This window comes from Electrona antarctica (genome assembly GCF_951216825.1).
Source record: "Electrona antarctica genome assembly, contig: scaffold_25, whole genome shotgun sequence".
Classification (NCBI taxonomy): Eukaryota; Metazoa; Chordata; class Actinopteri; order Myctophiformes; family Myctophidae; genus Electrona; species Electrona antarctica.
Genome location: NW_027637034.1, coordinates 1396228 through 1422345, shown reverse-complemented (window position 1 = coordinate 1422345; position 26118 = coordinate 1396228). Strand labels below are relative to the sequence as shown.

The 26118-nt window shown below is 42.9% G+C and overlaps 1 long non-coding RNA gene across 1 annotated transcript; it reads left to right on the top strand.

Moving 5' to 3' along the window:
- Positions 1-9232: 9232 nt before the first annotated feature.
- LOC306919327 lies at positions 9233-15170 on the top strand. Its single transcript, XR_013789517.1, has 4 exons — positions 9233-9626; positions 13531-13623; positions 13875-14006; positions 15054-15170. It is a non-coding gene; the product is annotated as an uncharacterized lncRNA (long non-coding RNA).
- Positions 15171-26118: the final 10948 nt, after the last annotated feature.

Below are 26118 nucleotides of genomic sequence, written 5' to 3'. Positions count from 1 at the left end.
AAACTGTGCAGCCTTTTATGGCACTATTATTGCCATCCAGATAGGGCTAGATAGTGCAGAGTCGATGGGATTTTGGCATGTATGGGGCGGGTCATCCAAGCATGGATTAATTGCGTTAACATTTTTAATCAAATTAATCTCACAAATGAATTAACTCAGTTAATTTGACAGCCATATATATATATATATATATATATAGCCATATATATATATATATATATATATATATATATATATATATATATATATATATATATATTGATGGATTTACAGTAGGTAGACAGGAAACGGGGAGGGAGATGCGGTGGAAGACACACAATTTGACTGGATCTGGACTCGAACCCGTGACGCAATGTCATGCTGGATTACCAGCCAAGGTGCCTGGACCGCTAAATTGGCCCAGGCCCATTCCATAGTTTTGGAGCCAGAGGGGAGAAGACATGGCATTTCCGGGGGTCCCCAGTCAAAAACATTGAGAACCCCTGTCCTAGACCATAAGGGTCGTAACACATTGTATTATTTTTGTAGACTTGCTGCACGTCCCTGTGTGTAAAGAGGAGGTTCCACATGAAGACGAGAGGAGCTCCAGTCTGGTCCAGGAGGAACCACAAGCTCCAGAGATTAAAGAGGAACAAGAGGACTTACTTCAAAGACCAGAAGAGGCTGGTGGATCAGTGTTGACATTACTAGCAGTGAAAAGTGAAGAAGATGATGAAGACAGAGAGACAGAGCCTGTAGCCGGAACCTCAACTGTACACATGAAAACACAAGCTGATGTAGAGGACTGTGGAACATCACAACCAACTAGTGACAACCAGCTCCTCTCTTCACACTGTTCTGAATCTGACACTGAAGACAGTGATGAGTGGGAGGAGACTAGGGGAGATCAGTCAGCTTTAAACACACTGAATTCACAAAACACACACAATGTGGGAGGACAGCACAAGCTGTCCCAGGACCTGAAGTCCTGGAGTCACACAGGGAAGAAAAGTTTGAATTGTACAGAGTGTGGCAAAATATTTAATCTAAAGGAGAGTTTAAAAAAACACATGAGGATTCATACAGGTGACAGGCCATTTTCTTGTACAGTATGTGATAAAGGCTTTACTCAGGCGGGTAGTCTAAAAACCCACATGATGTCTCATACAGGCAATTGGCCATTTTCTTGTACAGTATGTGGTAAAGGCTGTGCTAACACCAGTAATCTAAAAACCCACATGATGACTCATACAGGCAAAAGGCCATTTTCTTGTACAGTATGTGGTAAAGGATGTGTTAACACCAGTAATCTAAAAACCCACATGATGACTCATACAGGTGAAAAGCCATTTTCTTGTACAGTTTGTGGTACAGGCTTTACTCTGGCGGGTAATCTAAAAAGACACATGAGTACTCATACAGGCGAAAAGCCATTAGTTTAAGACATATGGTCAGTCTAATCCACTAAAAAGTATTTACATTTTTTTCAGACTTTTTAGCCAGTCTTGCATTTTTTTATTTTGGAGCGCCGCTTTTTCCATTTAGTTTGTTTATGACTTAAGTTATTTTCAAAGCTGAGCACCCACTGTCTTAAACAAAGGGCAGTCTCCAGAGGAAGCACACTTGTTCTTTCTTTCTTTATCTGAATTATATGTATAATCTGACAATATCAACATGACTGAATAAAATGCACATTAATAGTTCCTTGTGATGGAACTTAATTTTATCCTGTGTATGGATCTTATTTTCTATTCAACATGATGGAACTTAATTTTATCTTGCATTATTCCCTCCAGCTGATATGTTCTGGTAGTACAATATGAGCCTCAGTCTGTGTCCACATTTGTCAGTATTTAACAAGTCATATTCATTACAATTCATGCAATAATTATGTTCATTGATATGCAGTAAAGTGCTCACAAGCTGCTGGGTTTGTGTAGATCAGGGGTGTCAGCTACATCCTACATAATGTACCATCGGACCATGAAGCCACATATGCATCACATTTAAACAATTCTATTTAATCGTCATTTAATATCAATGCTCCTTTGTCAGGTGTGTGCTGTGAACAAAAGGAATTATTTCACATTACCAAACCAGACATTTGAGGTAAAACAAATATGGCGGGTTATATAGGTTTATATCAATTCCAAGCAGCCGAAGCTCTTAACTAACCTTTCGTGCTGTCCAGGCTGCTACACACAGCCTACATTCTTCCCATTATGAGGAAAGTTGTTGTTTTTGTCCAATCCGCCAGAGGTTTTTGCTGCTCCTCTCGCTGTGTTGGGCTGTGTGCCACGGAAGTAGTTGGCGCAAATTCACAGATATTGCCTGTCTGCCTGCGGTAACATCACATGAGGGCGATGAAAGTGTTAACACAACATCCGTGGCCCTTTTCATTTTGACATGGTAATGAGAACGTAGGCCACTGACATGGACCAAGTTATTGTGGAACACCTTTTATTTCCCCATTAGAAAAATAAGGCTCTATTTTTGTCCATGCTATTTTGAAAAAACGTTTCTTGTTTAACTATTCAAAAAGTTTTTCAAAATGGTAAAAACATAAATAAATAAAAAAGGCAAAGAAGTTTAGGTAAAAGGAGTATAGCATGGATGAAAATTGAGCCCCCAATGTACAACATTTCTGGTGTGAAATGGCACAAGGTATTCCCACAAAAAGACCACCCCAAAAACCAACAATGTGCCCTTTTGTGGGATTTGAGCACCTGCCCCCTCAGTGCTCTCTGCACGGCCCTGGCACGCACACATATACACGCGCACACGTGCGCGCGCGCACATACACGCACGCACACACACACACACACACACACACACACACACACACACACACACACAATGTTTGCTCTGCGGATATAGGCAATCTACAAGGTCAGAACACATTGCATCGCAACATGTTGTGAGCTTGTAGATCAGCTATTTTCACGATTTGACACATGAAGTAACTAGGGCTGACGAGATTAAAAGATGACAGTTGTAGCAGCTAGATGTCAGGTCATTAAGGTTGTTCCATAGAGTAGGACCATAGGGACTAAATCCACCTTCAGCACATGTACATGTTACTCTAGGTACAGTTAGGAGACCCGTGTCTGATGATCTGATTGGTTTACAATGATTTGTCAACCTATTTATCAAGATATGGACTCAAATGTTCACCATTTGTTTTCAATGACACACTGTACAATTCACTTGTTGACCCTTATCTATCGTACTGTGTAGAAGTATGGGGCAAACCTATAATAAGGATACCTTGATCATACCTATAACCTGTTCTTAAAATCTTATATTCTAAAGTTCCCAGACTTGGTGAAATTTAAAACTGAACAAATCATGTTTAACCCATTCTGGGCGGGAACCCCTTTTGGTGTGATGTGAATTTACTGTAATAGTTTGAATGGTAAAGATTGCGCAAATAAACGGAGACAGAAACTTTGTCAAATTATCTAGGTGGGATACATTTATTCCCAGCGAGACATAACATTACAGAAATACATGGAAAAGTCACATGCAATTTGGAGATATAACCCAACAAGTCTAAATCCAAAATGACGAGGGGCAAAAATCACACTGACTAACAGAAATTGACTGCTTAAATACAAACTAAGTTTATCAATGATGTCATCTGGGCCCGAGAGTCTGCCCTTAGTAAGAAAGAGTCTTAACTTACTGACCAACCAGATCGCTGCAGACTCTGACTTTCCTTCTTTACACTGATGTCAATAAACACATTACCTTGTTGTCCAAACACTACACACAATGTTCAGTTGTTGCACACACTTCTCACATACAATCAACCTACAACACACAAATAGTCAAATCTCTATACATTCAGATCTGGTGAGCAATTTGCAATCAGGACTGCAGCATAAAAGGGAGCCTTTTGAGAGCCTCTGTTTTGTTGGGTGAACAATGGAGAACCTTGAAGAGATCGACAACCAGAGAAGGAGAGGGGTAAGAGTGAGAGGAGGATGAGTAGAGGAGTAGGTGGACAGAGAGGAGGAGTGAGAGGAAGAGGAGAAAGAAGAAGGAGAACGGTCATATCTAATGAGATTCGGGCAACTGTCTGTGGTTGACCATGTGTTCAATCATGGTTTGACCATGAGCCAGAGGGTCCAACCCAATCTCAGCCACTACACAGTTGCTGGCATCATTAGAACATTTTTCTGTTCTATTCCTTCCACCTTCTTCTCCTTTCCTGAATCCTATTGAGGAGTTCTTTTCAGCTTGGAGGTAGAAGGTATATGAACGGAACCCACAGAGCCGGCTTTGAGCAGGCTGGTTTACAGTAAAAAGAATAATAAAAAAAAGCATATTTGTGTGCTGTTTTATGTTTGACTATGAAAAAGTAGGCCTACACGGAGTCATTTTACAATAGGAGAAATGTCTCTCTGTTGCTGCTCACCCTCCATCACCCCAGCTACCAACCTGTCGTTTTGGATCTGCTGATTTGGTACAAGGGATTCGGTGGGTCTATGGCGGGGACTGATGCGCTTGATCCCAGTACCAAAAAAGCAGATCCAATTCATCACCAAACCATAATATATATATATATTGCTCATTTTATATTCAATAAATATATATTCCATCCATTCTTGAGTTGTCCTGACTGAAATCTGCCACAGCGCAGTGATTTTAGTCTGGCCATGCCAGGCTAGCATTAAGCCACCATCTAGGCCGGCCAAAATTAACATTACATCAAGTCGACTAAAACTGGACTAAAACTAAAACGTTTCAGATGACTAAAACTAAATGGAAATTTTATTCATTAAAACTAAATCAAAATGTGCCGTCAACATCAACACTGGTGTGTGTGTGCATGCATGTGTGCGTACACAGTACTCCATGCACGTGATGCACAAACATGTTGGGTCCATTGGGGTAATTTGCCTCCACCCACTAAACTTCCATGCATACTGAACCGATTGTAGCTTCATGTGATGTCCCCATCCTAATAGTAAAACAATCCCAACAAACACTTCGCATTAAATACGACTTATAGACACTTATACTCCATCAAACATATTACACATGAAATTCTTCTTATATAGTCTTTTATTATTTTATCAATCAAATATTCCACGTTGAATAGGCCTTACAGTCGCTTATAGCCTATTATTCAATTAAATCAAAATGGCCGATTTCGGAACCTTTTGGAACGTGGTATAGTAAAGACGTGGTGGTAAAAAAGAAAGAAAGTACGCCGTTAGATAACCTTTTAAATCATATTTTAGTTTGACAGCCTGTGTCGATGATCAGGTCCAGAGCCCGGCCAGAGGCCTTTTGTGCTGGTTCTGGACAACCGGCTATCCTGCAACTGCACTCCCTGTAGGGGTGTGGAACGCGTGTGTCACGTACGTACAAACAGAGACCTGATGCATTTATAGATAGATTATTAATGGTGTATGTTTAAAAAGAAAAAGATATATTGAGGTCAGTTCAGAAAATATCCGTTAAGGAAAATAGGCATACACGTGTAGTGTATATAGTCTGGTAAACTACTTACTCTCAAGGGGGAGTGGTCAAGTTACCAGGCTATAGTGTATATGGTCACTAAGCTTAGCTTCAAGCTGGTAATGTACAGTTCCATCTTACCACAGAAGAGTCGTATCTTGAAGTTACCACATCCCCAACCATCTGACAAATGAAATCATTTTTGTGTGCACGCATGCATGTTTACACGCACGCACGCACGCACGCACGCACGCACGCACGCACGCACGCACGCACGCACGCACGCACACACACACACACACACACACACACACACACACACACACACACACACACACACACACACGTTAATCTGAATTCTTAATTATAATGTCCTTCCTTTACACGATTGATCTATATTCAATTATTTTAATCATATAGGCTATAGCTCAGTGAAAGTAATACAACTAATAAATAAAACATAATTAAGGTTGAATTAAATTGAAGAGCATCAATTTTCAAGCCGTTGCAACAGTAGCCTACTTACTCCTGCAGTTAGCCTCCCCGCAAAAAACAGCAGCCAACACTGAAACATACACAACACAGTGTCAAATATTGACATTATATGATCCAAATAAATACAACTAGTCACAAACCCCAAATTCAGATTAGTTTTAGGTCAATCATCAATAGTGATGCGTTTAGTTCAGATGAAAATGCGTGGTTGGTGACATTTTGAAGATAATTCGTTTCTCACATCGCTGAGTGAAATCGGATCAAATGTGGTCCTGCCATATTGATCAGAAAAGAAGAAGTAGAAGTGCTTTGTGGGTCCTAAAATATAGAAAACCTTAAAGAACTCTTATCCATGGTCCTGCCATATGTCCTTGTAAATAAGCTTTGAAGAGCCTACTCACCAATGAGGACACACAGGAGGCCGCCGGTGTGGGATAGGTTAATTGAAAATAACGGAGGCGGCTGTTTTGACGCGCGGCGTTCACAGACGGTGTGTGTTGGGCTTCATACACAGCTAGTCCTGCTTATGATAACTACTACTTTGCATACACTTATACAACACTTTGTTTGAGCTCATACAGTAGGCCAAAATCCTCTCCCCCTAAAGGAGCAATCTGGACAAAGGAGCAATCTGAACAAGCACAGTCACCTGCAGTGAGTGAAAGCCAGTGACTTCTGGAGACCAGGAGCACTGCATATCTCATGAACAGGAATGTCCCAGTAGTTCTGGAGACCAGGAGCATTGCAGATCTCATGAACAGGAATGTCCCAGTAGTTATAGTAGTAGAGCTCTGTGATGCTTTATGTCTCAAATAAGTGGATCGCAAGAACTACAACATTAATGTCGACGTTACGGACAAATGCCCGAGGACCCCCTCTAAAACGAGATGATGCATCTCAAGAGGCTTATCCTTTAAATCAGTGGTTTTCAACACTTTTTAAATCAGGGCCCATTATTTATTCTGCATTTGAGCCATATGGACCACCATTTGATGACATTTAGCCTCTCAGACCCAAGACCCAAGAAATATTTTATTGTCGTTGGATAAGATTTGTTCAGCAGTAAGAGACAATGGGCACACATTGATCAAAATAACAATTCTTCTACATTCTCTAATTGTGTAGACTTCTTGTAAATTAAGTAATGCAGTTGTTTAACAACAATATATTTATTGAGTGCATAAGATGAAACCAAATGGACCCATATCTTGATCCGTATCTGAATATACTTCATGTGGTCCCGGGGACGGTTGGGCGATCCGCTCCCGGGAACGGTACGCATCATACACACTACCACAACATCTGCCAAGTGGTCCCGAGTGCACACCCGGGACCATAGTGTGAATCGCCCCTTAAAGGATGTCTGTCTCTGTTGCTGCTTCAAGCTCTTAAAGGACCACTTCACCACTTTTCAACCTATCTTCATATAATAGGTCCTCACTAATAATCTATAAGCCTTAATCTATAACTGGAGGACGGTTTCTGAATTGCCCACAGCCCTCCTATGAGACACAGAACGAGTAGAAAATAATTGCGCCATTTTTTCATGATTATTAGTGAGGACCTATTATATGAAGATAGGTTGAAAAGTGGTGAAGTGGTCCTTTAAAGGATGACTGTCTCTGTTGCTGCTTAGAGCTCTTAAAACAATGTCTGTCTCTGTTGCTGCTTAGAGCTCTTAAAAATGTCTGTCTCTGTTGCTGCTTAGAGCTCTTAGAGAATGTCTGTCTCTGTGCTGCTTAGAGCTCTTAAAGAATGTCTGTCTCTGTTGCTGCTTAGAGCTCTTAGAGAATGTCTGTCTCTGTGCTGCTTAGAGCTCTTGGAGAATGTCTGTCTCTGTGCTGCTTAGAGCTCTTAAAGAATGTCTGTCTCTGTGCTGCTTCAAGCTCGCTGCTCCCACATTGTCCAGCTCTGTGACTCCGCTTGACATTCTTATACCATGTCGCTCCCGCACCATAACGGTGTCAGCGTGACGTCGGACTCAAACACTCAAAGCTTTGAGTGTTTGAGTCCGAGGTGAAGTGTGAAGAAGGAAGTCGATATAAAGAATATAAAGAGTTTTGTGTCGAAGATTAAGTCCAAATATGGAGTCTGTGAGGTTGCTCACTCTAGCTGACGTCCTGAGCAACTTGTATCTTTATTTTTGTATTTTTTAGGGGCGCTAGCCCGTCCTACGGTATGTCCAGCTGTGAGGTTGTGTGTAAACACAAACTGTCCCAACACAAACATTAAATGCCATTGAAAATGAAGTTTTGAGTGTTTGTGGAAACACAAACATTGCGTAAACACAAACATTGAAGACGAAAGTGAGGACGTACATTCTGATTAGCCGGAATGAGATGATGTATGATGATGTACAATGATAAGAGCGCCCCTCACTTCACACAGGTGTGATTTTTTGACGGCCTCCTATATACAGCTTTTGACCCCACACGTCTCAATATTTGCCATTGACAATGAAAGGAGAAATTAGGTGAAATGTCCGCCAAATATGATGTAAATTTGTGGCAACAGGCATTCTGAATGATTGGCCAGTAGCAGGCTATAAGATGATTCATGATGATGTACGATGATAAGAGCGCCCCTCACTCTGTTTTTACACCTCAGGCTAGGGGGGCTTGAGCCACTGCCCTTTTGCCTCAAAGTGCCCCTTCAAATAAAAAACTAAAAAACAAATCATAAGATTTATTTTTTTCTGTCCACATAAGGGCATGTGGGCGGCCAATGGGGGGCCCCGGGGGGCCAATAAGGCTTATGTGGGGGCCAACAAGGGCTTATGTGGGGAGCCAATTAGGGCCATTGGCCCTTCAAGACGAACATTTGACAAGTAGGCCTAATGATAATTCCACTATCATAATTATTATTTATAATTATTATTTATAATTATACTTTAAATGTGCTGCCTGCCATCAGTCAGTTTTAGTTTCAGACTAATGATAACGTATTGCTTATTTTACTGTCCAATGACATGCAATGGCACAAGGGACGGACCCCACAAAAAGACCCCAAAAATCGGCGCGCGCTACGAGCACACACACATGTGCCCTTTTCTGGTGTTTGAGCCCCTGCTCCCTCAGTGCTATCTGCACAGGCCCTACTATAGTGGGATTTGAAGGCAGTTGCAAAACGCAACCCCTGTTACATAGATGTATAATTTGTATTTAGTGACAGTTACACACCTCCACCACCAGGGGGCGAAAGACATTAAGGCAACAGTGCATGGATCGTTTGTTGCGCATGCGTAAACACTTTGACCCAGAAGCAGGGTTGTGGCTGTGCATGTACAGCGTTTAGCACTGCAGCATGGAGTTTGTTAGCCTTTAGCTCTGTGGTTGTTTTTCATCGTGGTGTGAAATAAACGGATTGTTGCTAAAAACAACGTCTCATAATGGAGGTCAAAACGTGTCAAATGGAGTCTGTACGGCTGAAGATACATGAACACATGACGTCGGTGGGAGAGGACATATTGTGTGTTTTGGACAAACAGCAGCAGAGTGGTGGTGCTGCTGTTTGTTGTGTGAAGCTTGATGTCAGAGTGTTTGTGTTGGAGCGCCTCAGTTTGGCTGCTCAGGTCATGTGCAACCTATTTCAGAGAGAGATGGAGACAATAGAAACTCTGCTGGAGAAACAAAACAAAGTGCTGGACATTGATGTTGATATGGACATCGATCTACACAATGCAGGTTGGTAAACTCTGAACAACACCAGCTCAGCTACAAGTAGCATCATGCTAGCTGAACTGAAGTACATTTCCCAGTAGCTTCAAGTTATTTATTGTTACATTTTGTGTTCACTTCAGGTTTTGTGTGTGTGTGTGTGTGTGTGTGTGTGTGTGTGTGTGTGTGTGTGTGTGTGTGTCTGATGGGCCTTGCCTATCATTTGGTCATTAAACCCCTCTGTCTCACATTTGTTTTTTGAGTGGTGTAAACCACTCCTACAACTGGCTTTTGTGTGCAGAAAAAAATGAGCATGGTTGCTATGTTCAAAATAATTTCTGACGTAATTAAATCACACCCGGGTGAACTGGATGACCGTAGCAACCGTGGTCATTTTCTCTGCACAAAAAAAGCCAGTTGTGAAATCACATCCAGGTGTGATTTCATTACGTCAGATCAGAGCTGATCAGGCTATATAATACCTTACACCACTCAGTTCACACGGGTGTGATTTTTATTTTAAAGAAATGTGGTCATAAGTGGTATGGCTGACTTGGTACTGCAGCCTTTTTCTCATGTTATTTTAAAGGCTTAAGTTTGTTTGTTAATACATCAAAGATCCATAATGGATAAAGCCTTGGCCTGGAAGAGAGGTCATCAGGTGGTCCCCAACCTTCTTTAAAAAAAATATATATATCCCATGATTTTGCAACCCATTTCTTCACCCAGTGTCAATTATCTAATGTAATCCTGGGCGCTACACTTCCTCTGCCAACCTGGGGGGTGGGGGGCAGCGGACTGACCTCATCCTTCCTTCTATGCATGAGGAGTCCAAGCTGCTGCTTTTCACCTGACAGGGGGGAGTTTCCCTGGCCGGATGTAGCACGTGGAAGGAACATGTTATTCCGACCAGTTCCTTTCCCTCCATCAGGCGCCCCGGCTGGCCAGGGGGAGGTAGTTTAGAGACCAGGGTTACTGCATGTAGTTTTGTGAGGGTACCTACCCTATGGGACACGGGGAGAACATGTGAGGGTACCTACCCTAGGGGACACGGGGAGAACATGTGAGGGTACCTACCCTAGGGGACACGGGGAGAACATGTGAGGGTACCTACCCTAGCAGACATGGGGAGAACTAGCCACAATTTGCAACTCTAGATTTTGAATCTAGAGTTGCAATACCCTCCATTGACTCCCCACTCATCATTTTGCGTTTGCAATCTGCTTGTCTTAAACGACGTTAAACTCACCAACATTGCAGCTGTAGTCCAAGCTTGAATTATTCTCTTTCAATCTGCAGAGCTTGTTTTTCATAAAAATCCCCCGTAGACATGTTATGAGCTACTTTCTGTCAAGAAGAAGAAATGTTGGAGTTTGGAAGCGCTCGTTTGTATTAAGGGGTCGCGCTGCTGCCTCCTGCATTATGTGCAAATGCGAAACAGATGCATGCAGGGACGTTCAGTGACTTACGACGAGCGCTTCAAAACTCCAGCACTTAGAAAAATAATCACTTGCACAGAATTTCTTGACAGAAAGTAGCTCATAACATGTCTACGGGGGATTTTTATGAAAAACAAGCTCTGCAGATTGAAAGAGAATAATTCAAGCTTGGACTACAGCTGCAATGTTGGTGAGTTTAACGTCGTTTAAGACAAGCAGATCGCAAACGCAAAATGATGAGTGGGGAGTCAATGGAGGGTATTGCAACTCTAGATTCATCCCATTATAAAAAAATCTAGAGTTGCAAATTGCGGCAGGGGAGAACATGCAAACTCCACACAGAAAGGCCTTTTCGCCAACCCCGCCTCGGGTATGCGCACTGATGATGCAGAGGAGAGAACACGCCCTAGCGTCCCCAGCGGGAATCGAACCCAGGACCTTTTAGCTGTGCGACAGCACTACCGACTGTGCCACCGTCCCCAAACTTTTTAGAGTGTTTCGACAACCACAAGGTCAGCAGTGATTGGCCAAATCACTGGCCCTCTCATCCAGGCTTCCAGCTATTGTCCTTTCTCTATGCCAGAGCCAACAGGAGGCTCCACCTGCCTTGTGTGTTCTTCTGGCATTGCAGGCACTTAGAGGTTTCTAGGACTGTGGTTTGTGACCTGCCTAGGGTCCTACGTCTCACCAGACTATAAGTCTGTGCGGTGTGCAACTGTGCATGCATCTGTCCTTGTCCACACCTGGCCTTACTCTGGTGTTATTGAGTCAAGGTGGGTTGTTTGAGCCTTCTCTGCGTCTGTGTCGTTGTTGTTGTTGCTGTTAAATCTGTCCTAGTGAGCCTCTCTTCCTCCTCCTCTGAGACTCTGGGGATATTGCTCGATATACATCCATCAGGATTCAGGAAAATATACAATGTTAGAGCTTTACAACAGTAAGCCAACTATTAGGGGACTAACTATATTAGGGCATTTGAACAGTAATGCTTGTCAGTCACAATGTGCGACAGGGTTTCAATTTGTGGGACGCTTAAAGTCTTGGAAATGAGGGACTGTCCCATGCAAAGGGAGACACCTGGTCTCCGTTCTGTGAGGCCTTCACTGTTTCCATGTGAATCCTGAGATCTACATGATTCTCACTGTTCTATTATAGCAGCTGGGTTTACTTTTTTATTATTGCTGCCGGGCAGAGAAACCTTGTATCTCCGTAATTCAGAAGGAGAGAGTGCATTCTCCGTCCCCGGCCATCAGACGTGGCACTGCAGGGCTGAGGGGTGGCACCTGCCCAGGAAGGTGGGGGGATTAGTGGAGTTCCGCGGCAATGTCGGTCCATTCCGTGGCCGACGCCGCAACTGCCGATAACAGCTGATATGCGTTGCCGGTTAAAAATTACCTGTGTCTTCCCTGTGAGGTTAGGGTTTGGGGTAGGGTGTCGGACTGCTGCCGCAGGTGCCGGAAAATGCACTCTCTCCCAAAAGTAACCAAAATAGCCGATCTACAAGCTTTCTATCTGATATTTTTGAGTGGTGCAACCTCTCCTATAGACAGCTATGTGTGTCCCTGGGTCCCTGGCTGGCTGGCTGGCTGTGTCCGAGCACGAAAATAGCGTTTGGTAGGTTTTCACCGCCAAGTGTCACTGTTGTGCAGCCACACACACACACACACACACACACACACACACACACACACACACACACACACACTGTATATATGATGATTTCGGTTGTGACAGTACAGTAGAGGGACCCCCACACGTTAACTCTGTCATTTCCCGACCGTTTTGGACGTGGGGCGGCTCGCCGGAACCGGGCCGGTACCCTGGTAACATTCCTGTGGGTCTGGAACTTCCGGGAACTCCCTGGGGACGCCCACACAGAGTTGCACCACTCACTGTGATTTTTCCTACTAGAATTCTGAAAAGTAACAGTTTTGGACATAAGAGGTCTCCACCTAGCCTGGGGTCCACCTATGCTCATAGGCAGCTCCCGGCAGGATCCACCGGGATAATCTACTGGGCTACTGTATGCCGAATTGAAGTGGACTCGTTCCACTTGAATGGACTCGGTCCAGACTTTTTTCCCTGGAAATAAAAACGTCTGGGTTTCCAAGGCTAGTCTCCACCTGACGGCAACAATATTATACCTACTCGTGTTATCTATTTCAGGATCATTAATCTGTTATCAAACTGATTTGGCTATTTCAAATAGGCCTATGCAATGACAAAAATACTGCTTGCTAGATGTTCTTTCATTTTGTTCTTTCATTTTTCATTTTAAATTCGTTTTTTGTTTTAAAAAAAATTCTGGTTCATAGTATACATTAATTTAGTCTGATTCAGTTTTCTACAGGAGTGTTATTCTGTAGTCCTTTGGTCTCTATATAGTCTATGGTAGTCCTTATTTGTGACACATGAACAGCCTTATTATTAAAGTTAATAATATCACATCAAAGTATTTATTAAAGTGTTTATTACAGTATATGTCTTCATTCCAGACCAGTGTGTGGAGTCCAGTCTGCAGGTGAAGATCAGTTCTCCAGCCACAACTTTTTCTATTAAACAGGAACCTGAAGACCACCTGGATCTCAGTAAGTTTAAATCACTCTGTCTTTATTTGTTTTATTGGTGAAAGTGGGTCGATACTGAGAGTGTAGAGATGAACCGATATGACTCTGTTATCGATTTTAGCATTAACAATGTGACTACATTGATCAAAATGTATTATGAATGGGACGATGGTTCGTCAGTAAAAGTATTAATGGGTTCACTGAAGCTTTACAGTACTACTTCAGTATTAACAGTATTAAATTCAGTATTAACTAACCTGTATTAATCCTAGACTTTCTGCACGTTCCTGTGTGTAAAGAGGAGGTTCCACCTGAAGAGGAGAGGAGCTCCAGTCTGGTCCAGGAAGAACCACAACCTCCACAGATTAAAGAAGAACAAGAGGAGCTACTTCAAAGAGAGGCTGGTGGGTCAATGACTGTTGACTTTTTTCAAATACACAATCAAATAATACTACTTAAAGGACCACTTCACCACTTTTCAACTTATCTTCATATAATTGGTTCTCACTAATGTTCATGATAAAATATCACCATTCTTTTCCTACTCAGTCTGTGTCTCATAGGAGGGCTGTGGGCAGTTCAGAAACCCATCCACCAGTGATATCATCGATGGGGACTCCAAACTAATAGAAACTGCGGGCTTTCTATTCCTGAAAAGTTGCAATGCGAAAATGATTTTTCTTTGGTCTCACAATAATACAAATCGAAATATTTTCTATTTTAAATCTTGTTTAAAAACAAATCTGCCTAACGATGATGTCACTGGTGGATGGGTTTCTGAACTGCCCACAGCCCTCCTATGAGACACAGGCCAAGTAGGATAAAAAAAAGTGGTATTTCATGAACATTAGACCACCGGAGAGACTGGTGACAGGAGGAATGTAGACGGCACTGGGAGCAGTATGGGTTGGCGCCATAGAGTATATAAAAGGATAGATACTGATCTGGCGCGAAGCTCCGCCCCCTCCGCTATTCATGTCAGTGGAAGTTGCTCTGTGGCGTTTTTGAAGCACCCGGAAGGACCGTCTCAAAACGTCTACTTCCGCATTTGACCACCAAATTTTGGTGGTCAAATGCGGAAGTGCAACCGAGCGCTCAATGTTAAAGCCCAGTTTCCTGGTCATGAATCCACGGGTCCGCCTGTAGTCCCTCCTCTTACCACTAGGGCCCAGTGCTTCAACGTTGGAGTGCCTCACTGGTCCCTTGGTTGGTGCCCCAGCCTGTGTCCTCTGTGAGCTTGTAGATTGGCTATTTGTGTTACTTTTTGACCTTTGTTTCCCTTTTACAAATTCAATATTTTTATTTTCATCTGATGTTTACTTCAGGATGAGGACAATTATTTTAGCACTTAGAACAACTAGTGACTGCTCCTTTCAACTGAAAAGGTTGAAAGTAAGTTTGATTTGATTATGTGGTATAATGAAAGGGCTTTCTACTGGTGATTTCCACAGAGCACCACAGGGAGAGGTCTACAGTATCTAGAGAGATGGGATCCAAAAGACATTCAACGTTGTCAGAGGAACAGCCAGAGATGGACCAGAGACATGGACTGTTTGATACAAGGATGCAACCTGTAGTAAAATTGTACAAGATAGGTATGTAGTGTTTTATTTACTGTGGTTTAAACATGTAGTCAAGTTGAATACCATTTACAATCAGGGTTGGGAAGGTTACTTTTAAAAAGTAATCCCCTACAGTTACAAGTTACTTGCTATAAATTGTAGTCAGTAACGTAATCCGAGTACCACAATTTAAAAAGTAACTGGTTACTTTCAGTTACCTTTGGATTACTTTTAATCAAACCTCTATTTAATTAGATAAACAAGTTTTACCATTGATAACCAGAGCAGAATGTTGAGCCTATATGAAATTAAGAAAATATTGTTAAATCAGTGGTTCTCAACCTTTTTACAAGTTTTCAAGTACCACCTCAGAAAATATTTGGCTCTCAAGTACCAACATTATGATTATGATTGCGAACGCAGTGAGCACTAACTATAGAAGCTGGCCTAAACTGTCTGTCTGTGTGTCTGTCTGTGTGTGTCACGCTGTAACACCACCGGCCCGCCACCAGAGGGCGCAGCTGTATCACACTCAAAACACACACACACACACACACACACACACACACACACACACACACACACACACACACACACACACACGCACACAAAACTTAACTTAAAAAAAAACCTTAAAAAGAAAAAAACTTAAAGATAACTTTAAAAAAAGAGAACCAAACACACACATGCACGCACACATACACACACTAAAAAAATAACTCAACTTAAAAGAAAACGTAAAGAACATTAAAAAAAAAAGAAAAAAACACGCACGCACGCACACACCAAAAAAAGAGAACTTAAAAAAAACCTTTAAAAAAGTAGTTAATTTATTCTAATTGTTATTGCAATTTACGAGCTGCGTTCGCGCGTCTTACTTGTTATTAAAATGTAGTCCTATTCAGCTAGGCACAGGTTCGCACAAAAGGCAAATTCATTCCTAATCATTATAATAATAATTCTTAATCATTATAATAAATATACAAATATAAATAATATATGTATACAGCCAAAGGCATGCTGTACAAATTGGTAGGCCTATTGAGAAAAAAAAGAAAGGATATGAGACCATTCTGATACCGATATGGCATTTTTATGGCTGATATTTTTATGGGCCCAGGCCCATTCCATAGTTTTGGAGCCAGAGGGGAGAAGACATGGCCAAAGCATTTCCGGGGGTCTCCAGCCAAAAACATTGAGAACCCCTGTCCTAGACCATAAGGTTCGTAACACATTGTATTATTTTTGTAGACTTTCTGCACGTCCCTGTGTGTAAAAAGGAGGTTCCACATGAAGAGGAGAGGAGCTCCAGTCTGGTCCAGGAGGAACCACAAGCTCCAGAGATTAAAGAGGAACAAGAGGACCTACTTCAAAGACAAGAGGCTGGTGGATCAGCGTTGACATTACTAGCAGTGAAAAGTGAAGAAGATGATGAAGACAGAGAGACAGAGCCTGTAGCCGGCACCTCAACTGTACACATGAAAACACAAGCTGATGTAGAGGACTGTGGAACATCACGACCAACTAGTGACAACCAGCTCCTTTCTTCACACTGTTCTGAATCTGACACCGAAGACAGTTATGATTGGGAGGAGACTAGAGGAGATCAGTCAGCTTTAAACACACTGAAATCACAAAACACACAAAATGTGGGAGGACAGCACAAGCTGTCCCAGGACCTGAAGTCCTGGAGTCACACAGGGAAGAAAAGTTTTAATTGTGAGTGTGGCAAAATATTTAATCTAAAGCAGAGTTTAAAAAAACACATGAGGATTCATACAGGCGACAGGCCATTTTCTTGTACAGTATGTGGTACAGGCTTTACTCGGCCGGGTGTTGTAAAAACCCACATGATGACTCATACAGGCAATTGGCCAATTTATTGTACAGTATGTGGTAAAGGCTGTGTTAATACCAGTAATCTAAAAACCCACATGATGACTCATACAGGCGAAAGGCCATTTTCTTGTACAGTATGTGGTAAAGGCTGTGTTAATACCAGTAATCTAAAAACCCACATGATGACTCATACAGGCGAAAGGCCATTTTCTTGTACAGTATGTGGTAAAGGCTGTGTTACCACAAGAGATCTAAAAACACACATGAGGATTCATACCGGCGAAAGGCCATTTTCTTGTACAGTATGTGGTAAAGGCTATGTTAACACCAGTAATCTAAAAACCCACATGATGACTCATACAGGCAGAAGGCCATTTTCTTGTACAGAATAGAATAGAATAGAATAGACTTATTTGTCATTGCACACAAAGCATACACTGAGCATACAACGAAATTTCAAGGGAGCTCCCACATAACCGTAGTACATAAATACAACATAACACATAACATACAACACGAAGTAAAGTGCATGGTGATATTATAAAGTGCATGATGGATGAGAAGGGAACCAATAAATTAACACAGTCCAATTAGAGACAGAATGCATGATGCATATGAGGGGACAGTCAATGCTCATGTCGTTCGTTTAGCAGTCTGACTGCGTAGGGGAAAAAGCTGTTTTTCAGTCTTGAGCTACTAGCACTGATGGACTGGTATCTCCTCCCTGAGGGGAGGAGGTGAAAGAGATAATGTGCTGGGTGTGACTGGTCTCTGATGATACGGTGGGAGAGGCCGAGGCAGCGGGAGGTGAAGACGGAGGTGATAGATGGTAGAGGGGACCCGATGATCCTACCTGCCGCCTTTACCACCCTCTGTAGGGCCTCCTGCTCTGCCTTTGTGCAGCTGGAGAACCACACAGACACACAGTAAGTCAGTACACTCTCGACAGCACAATGGTAGAAGTTTACAAGTAGATTTCTTGGCAGGTCAGCTTCTTTCAGCTTCCGTAGGAAGTATAGGCGTTGCTGAGCTTTCCCGATCACTGAAGCGATGTTGGTGCTCCAGGACAGGGTCTCACTCACACTGAGACCCATGAACTTCAACTCTGTGACCACCTCTACTGCCTCGTTGTTAATGAGCAGAGGGGAGTGGTCCGGCCTTGACTTCCTAAAGTCTACTATAATCTCCCTTGTCTTCTTTATGTTGAGCTGTAGGTTGTTATTAGCACACCAAGCTGACAGGCCTTCCACCTCTCTCCGATAGGCAGACTCATCGTTTTTCCTTATGAGCCCCACAACTGTGGTGTCATCTGCAAATTTTATGATGTGATTGGAGGAGAAGGAGGGAGAACAGTCATGTGTGAGCAGGGTGTATAATAGAGGGCTGAGCACGCACCCCTGCGGAGCACCAGTGCTGAGGGACAGAGTGGATGAGGTGAATTTGCCCAGCCTGACGGCTTGCGTGCGGTTTGTGAGGAAGTCCAGTACCCAATTGCACAGTGTGTTAGACAGACCCAGTGTTCGGAGTTTGCAGATGAGTTGGCGAGGTAAGATGGTGTTGAAGGCGGAACTGTAGTCGATGAAGAGCATTCTTCCATAGGTGTTTTTCCCCTCTAGATGTTTCAGGGCAGTATGTAGCACAATGGCAATGGCATCCTCAGTCGATCTGTTCCGCTTGTAGGCAAACTGGTATGGGTCAAAAGAGGCTGGTATGATGGATGTGATGTGCTTCATAACCAGTCTCTCTAAACACTTAGCAGGGAGAGGAGTGAGTGCCACGGGTCAGTATGTGGTAAAGGCTGTAGTAATCTAAAAACCCACATGATGACTCATACAGGCAAAAGGCCATTTTCTTGTACAGTATGTGGTAAAGGCTGTGTTAACACCAGTAATCTAAAAACCCACATGATGACTCATACAGGCGAAAAGCCATTTTCTTGTACAGTATGTGGTACAGGCTTTACTCATGCGGTTTATCTGAAAAGACACATGAAGACTCATACAGGCGAAAAGCCTTTAGTTTAAGACATATGGTCGGTCTAATTCACTAAAGTATTTAAAAAAATGTCAGACCTTTTACGTGTCAGCATTCTCAAATAAACATGAGAAATTGTAGCATCTGAGCATTTTGTTATTTTGGAGCGCTGCTTCTTCCATTTAGTTGGTTTATGAGTTAAGTTATTTTCAAAGCTGAGCACCTAAACAAAGGGCAGTCTCCAGAGGAAGCACACTTGTTCTATCTTTCTTTATCTGAATTATATGTATATTCTGACAATATCAACATGACTGAATAAAATACACATTAATAGTTCCTTGTGATGGAGCTTAATTTTATCTTGTGTATGGATCTTGTTTTCTATTCAACATGATGGAACTTCATTTTATCTTGCATTATTCCCTCCAGCTCATATGTTCTGGTAGCACAATATGAGCATCAGTCTGTGTCCACATTTGTCAGTATTTAACAAATCATATGCATTTTCATTGCAATCATTATGTTCATTGATATGCAGTAAAGTGCTCACAAGCTCCCGGGTTTGGGATTATGTAAGATGTAGCTGACACCCCTGTCAGCTACATCTTACATGATGTACCATCGGACCATGAAGCCACATATGCATCACATTTAAACAATTCTATTTAATCGTCATTTAATATCACCTTTCCCCATTTTAATTGCCTTTTTTTTTCTTTTTACTATTTTGAAAAACTTTTTATTTTTTAACTATTCAAAAAGTTTTTCAAAATGGTAAAAACATAAATAAATAAAAAAAGGCAAAGAAGTTTAGGGAAAAGGGGTATAGCATGGATGAAAATTGAGCCCCCAATGTACAACATTTCTGGTGTCAAATGACAAGGTATTCCCACAAAAAGACCACCCCAAAAGCCGACAGATGTGCCCTTTTGTGGGATTTGATCACTTGCCCCCTCAGCAGTGTTGGGCGCGTTACTTTAAAAAAGTAATTAGTTATAGTTACTAGTTACTTCTCCAAAAAAGTAACTGAGTTAGTAACTGAATTACTCTATTGTAAAAGTAACTAGTTACTAGGAAAAGTAACTATTTGCGTAAAAAAGTTGTAATATGTCAAAGAATTTGGATTGTTTTTGGGAGCAGGTTTCACAAGCCAGGTGCATAGAGTAGAACAGCATAGACAGGTAGGGCTACTTACAACTTACACATAATAACCTTTGCCATTTGAGGGAGAAATAAACTTCAACTTCAATATATGTATTGCAAGTCCAGTTTTTAAGTCTCAATATGTTGAAATAAAAGTAAGTAACCTATTTTCCATTCAGTGACAGTTGTGCTAGTCAAAATGCTTCCTTAATTTGGTTTAAAACTTTACAGAGCAACATGTTCACATACATTTGTCAACTATAAAGAAAAACACTGGACTACACTACAGTGCTTTTAGTGTAAATTAAAGAAAAACTGTCTTAGTTACAACTTCAGACAAAACAACTGGTATTCAGGGCCGCATTTAGGGTGCGAATGGTGCCGCCACACAGGGCCTCGCGCTAGGCAGCGTTTTATTTCAGAGTTGGAGCTAAAATAGGCAGGGGCGGTTATTAGCGCTACGCAAGACGGCTAGAGGCCCCGAGAGTTCTCTCTGAAAACATGTCGTTCCGTCGAAGTTGATAAGCTACGGTCGGTTTGGGGCCGGGCAGCCCCCGAGGGGAGCCTCCGACGGCCACGCGTCGCCTCCTCCTCCAAACCGGCGTCACTTCATCCTCCCGTTAAGCGACGCCCGACCGTCCCGTCGTGGGGCCCCCTGTTCCCCCATCTGCCGTGCAGAATTAGAGCAGATCTACAAGCTCACAATGCGTCGCAGCGCGACGCGTTGTGAGTTTGTAGATCGGCCGCACCACCGCGCAACGCAGTCGAATTATACACACAATGGAACCAAACAAAAACAAACTGAACACATGTAGGCTAGTTTCGTGCAGCTCCGCTCACAAACAAAACGACTAGTCACTCGAGTGAAGTGAAAAGGTAGGCTATGTCATGTGACTGTCATATAGGACTGTGTGTGGACAGAAAAAATGTTTTATTTCAAATAATTAGTCACGCATGGACCGACGACCGCTCTCTTTTTTTCTAACCGTGTCATGTTTGCAGCAAGAGGAGCAGCAGCCCCAGCCTGTAGTAGCGCACGCACACACACACACACACACACACACACACACACACACACACACAGTCACACACACACACACACACACACACACACTGTCAGCCGGCCCGTGGTAACAGAAAGACGCTTGACATAGTAACGGAGCACATTTCATTGTCAGTAACGGTAACTGCGTTGTAACGATGGAAATTGTAATTAATTAGATTACCCGTTACTGAAAAAAATAACGACGTTAGGTAACGCCGTTTGTTTAAACGCCGTTATGCCCAACACTGCCCCTCAGTGCTCTCTGCACGGCCCTGGCGCGCACGCACACACACACACACACAGTTTGTTCTGCGGAACACAAACTGTCCCAACACAAACATTAAATGCCATTGAAAATGAATGACTAGTTTTGAGTGTTTGTCCCAACATACACATTCTATGCCATTGATAATGAATGGCCAGCTTTGAGTGTTTGTGGAAACACAAACATTGCGTAAACACAAACATTGAAGACGAAGGTGGGGACGTAAATTCTGATTAGCCGGAATGAGATGATGTATGATGATGTACAATGATAAGAGCACCCCTCACTTCACATGGGTGTGATATTTTGAGGGCCTCCTATTTACAGCTTTTGACACCACACATCCCAATATTTGCCATTGACAATGAAAGGAGAAATTAGGTGAAATTTGTGGCAACAGGCATTCTGAATGATTTGCCAGTATAAGATGATTCGTACGATGATAAGAGCGCACCTCACTTCACACAGGTGTGATTTGTTTTTACACCTCAGGCTAGGGGGGCTTGAGCCCCTGCCCTTTTGCCTCAAAGTGCCCTTTCCAAATAAAAAAAACAAAAAAACAAATCATAAGATTTATTTTTATTTTTTTCTGTCCACATAAGGGCATGTGGGCGGCCAATGGGGGGCCCCAGGGGGCCAATAAGGCTTATGTGGGGGCCAACAAGGGCTTATGTGGGGAGCCAATTAGGGCCATTGGCCCTTCAAGACGAACATTTGACAAGTAGGCCTAATGATAATTCCACTATCATAATTATTATTTATAATTATACTTTAAATGTGCTGGCTGCCATCAGTCAGTTTTAGCAGGGCAGATAACATGCAAATTACAGGTGAATCGTTCACTTGCGGATACAAGCACCAACATTGGCACACATACTCCTTAGGGATTGCTCTTTTGATAAAACCATTGTGCCAAATAAAATGTCAAGATGGCGGCCATTTGTCAAGATGGCTGCAATTGAATATACAGTAATATTGCATTTAGCAATAAAATCCCATAGACTTGTCCTATTTGAATGATCTTGGTGTCAAATCAAACATTTTTCACTATGTAGAATCCATATTTTGACCCATGAACTTACTCATTGGCTTCCTTGTACCATATGTCAGTCCCGGAATCCTAATATTCTGCTAAATTAGAGGTTTGTGTTATGTCTGCCTCGGTGAAACTCAGCATGGGATTCAGTATCAGCAAGTATATGCAGTAATTTGTTTGGTGTAGCTAAATAATGACTTCAGTGACCCAAATGTTGTCTAATAAGCCCTGCATCTTTTAGCTAGTGTAGATTACATGTAGTTTACCATGTATGATGTTCAGTTAGACAGCCACGCCTGAATTGACAGGGTATGCCAGCAGGGGAGAGCCGAGCCAATGGTAAGGGGGCTATACATGACTTATTTATGGACTTACCAACATGGTGTACAGATCACACTGGACTTAAATGATACTGGATGAACGATCAGGCTAGGTGTAGATCATATATTGTATTGTCGAACCTAGTCATATCCCATACCTTATTGTGCATGATGGCGGTAAAAGGATAACCCCTCTGCCTTGATTCACTGAATACAGATAATGGTCATACTGTGATACCTTGATTACCATTCACCAAGATTGCAAATATAGACCCAGGACCGTCTAATTTCAAGACTGACTGGAGCAAGAATAGTAAAGCTCTCATCACCACATGCATAACAATCACAACATGATGGCTACACTATGATTGCAACTAATATTCCCCTCTTTCACACAATGAATGAGATGCATATTAATAAAATTGATCCAGACAGACTTGATGATCGTGGTGGCATTGAAGAAAATCTGAGGAGGAACAAGGCGCAATATCACAAAAGTTGTCACATTACGAAACTGGAGAGTGAGAATCACAAAACAAAAAGCAGAGTGCGCTCAGCCAGTGGAATGCAGCTGGGTGTTGATGCATCTGCTGTCAACTCCACAAGACTGAAGGAAAAACTGCTGTCAGAAATACATTACATTACATTACATTACATTACAGTCATTTAGCAGACGCTTTTATCCAAAGCGACTTACAATAAGTGTATTCAACATAGGTAGGGAACAAAAACTACTAATCACCAGAAGTCTTTAGTGCATTTTCTGCAAAAACAAGCAACCAAGAGTATACCTAGCGCTAAGGTAAAAGTGCAATATATCAGCTACCTATTTCCTTAAACAGATGAGACAAAATAGTTAAATCAAATGAGCATGAGCTAAAACAATTAAGTGTATCGACTAAACAAGATCCAATAAACAATACAACAATAGAAAACAAGCGTTCGTACAACTAGTTAACAACAAGTAGGTCAGGCAGAGAGGAAGGGTAGTGTTTCCTGAAGAGGTGGGTTTTCAACCTGCGGCAAAATATGGGCAGTGACTCTGCTGTCCTAACATCAGTGGGGAGTTCATTCCACCACTGTGGGGCCAGAACAGAAAAGAGTCGTGACCGTGTGGATCGGCCAGAAGGACCCTTGAGTGACGAGGCAATCAGTCGCCCCGAGGTGGCAGACCGAAGTGGTCGGGCAGGGGTGTAGGCATCGACCATAGCCCGGAGGTAGGAAGGAGCTGTTCCTTTCACTGCCCTATAGGCTAACACCAGGGTTTTGAACTGGATGCGGGCCGCTACGGGGAGCCAGTGTAGAGAACGGAGAAGGATGGTTGTGTGGGAGAACTTGGGGCGGTTGAACACCAGACGAGCCGCAGCTTTCTGAACAAGCTCCAGAGGTCTGATGGCAGATGCCGGAGCACCAGCAAGGAGAGAGTTGCAGTAGTCCAGGCGGGAGATGAAATACCTGAGTTGGAGGCTCACAAGCAGGGAAGGGATGTTCATTTGGCTTTCCAGAAAGATGTAGGCTTTGGCTTGTCAGAAGCCTCTGACTCTTATAGTGAAGCTATTGTCCTTAGCAAAGCAGCTAACATCTTGCAACGACATATATGCTGGACCACAAGTCCCTCCAAATCAGGTATTTCTTACAGCAGTTTTTCATTCAGTCATGTGGAGTTGACAGCTGGTCCATCAACACCCAGCTGTTCCAGGCACTGGGCGTACAGGTGAACTATATGTCTGCAAGTCGAAGGACTGAAGGACCCTCACCAGATCTGGTGGTCTCCACTAGATATGTGACTAGCTCTGAGATTTCCTGTAGGTGGGCAACTGGGCAACTTCGGTTGAATGTTCCTTTTCCAGTCTCTTTGTGGTTGTGAGGTACAACCTCTCTATTGTACAGGTCTGCCAAGCATGCAACATGGAGCTCCTGTGCAATAACATCTCCACCACTGAGTCTTGCAAGAAGTTTTCCGTCATTTAAAGTTTGGGCACAAGCACATTCATTAACTCTTATTGAGATTCATCGTCATAGCTTTCTATGACGACGCACTCTGTGAGTTCAGAGTATGCGGCATCTTTGTCACATCTGAAACATGGTTGGCTTTGAATGCTGGTTCTACTTCACTCTCTGCTTTTCGTTTTGTGGTTCTCACTCTCCAGTTTCGTCATCAGGGTTTCGGGTCTCACGAACATCATACCCCTCACTCGGGTGACCCAGCCGGGGTGATCAAGTCCCGACTTACATCTCAGTAGCTACCCTCGATCAGACCCACTAGGGAAAGACCAGGGCCACACAATCCATTGGAACCACTCCGGAACTGCTCTGCCGGGACTGGGAGGCACAATTCTGGCATGTGGAGGGACTAGGCTCTGTGGGTTGACTCCTGTCCGGGCTCCTACGTCTCACCAGGAGTACCGCCAGGACCTGTGCGTTGCACCAGAGTCCCAGCACCAGACACTTCATTCAGGAGTGGTGGTTTCTTGAGCCGCAATGGTTCTGCAGGCTCCACCTGGGCAACGGTTTATTTAGCTACACCAAACAAATTACTCAGCTGATACTGAACGGTGCGAGCGGTGCCACCAGTGTGCCCTGGCTGTACGTTGACATCTGCTCTGTTGAGCTACTACATTACCCCCCCCCACCCCACACTTACACACACACACACACACACACACATACTAAACCTCAATACAATACTAAGATATAGACTACCATCCATTTTACCCGAGTCAGACATAACACAAACCTCTAATTTAGCAGAATATTAGGATTCCGGGACTGCTATATGGTACAAGGAAACTAGTGAGTAAGTCCATGGGTCCAAATTTGGATTCTACATAGTGAAAAATGTATGATTTGACACCAAGATCATTCAAACAGGACAAGTCTATGGGATTTTATTGCGGAATGCAATATTACTGTATATTCAATGGCGGCCATCTTGGAAAATGGCAGCCATCTTGACATTTTATTTGCAAGTGAACGATTATTTCCATTATCTGCCCTGCTATTTTAGTTTCAGACTAACGTATTGCTTATTTTACTGTCCAATGACATGAAATGGCACAAGGGACGGACCCCACAAAAAGACCACCCCCAAATATCGGCGCACTACGCGCACACACACATGTGCCCTTTTCTGGTGTTTGAGCCCCTGCTCCTTCAGTGCTCTCTGCACGGCCCTACTATAGTGGGATTTGAAGGCAGTTGCAAAACGCAACCCCTGTTACATATTAGATGTAGGCCTATCATTTTAATCTAGTGACAGTTACACACCTCCACCACCAGGGGGCGAAAGACATTAAGTCAACAGTGCATGGATCGTTTGTAGCGCATGCGTA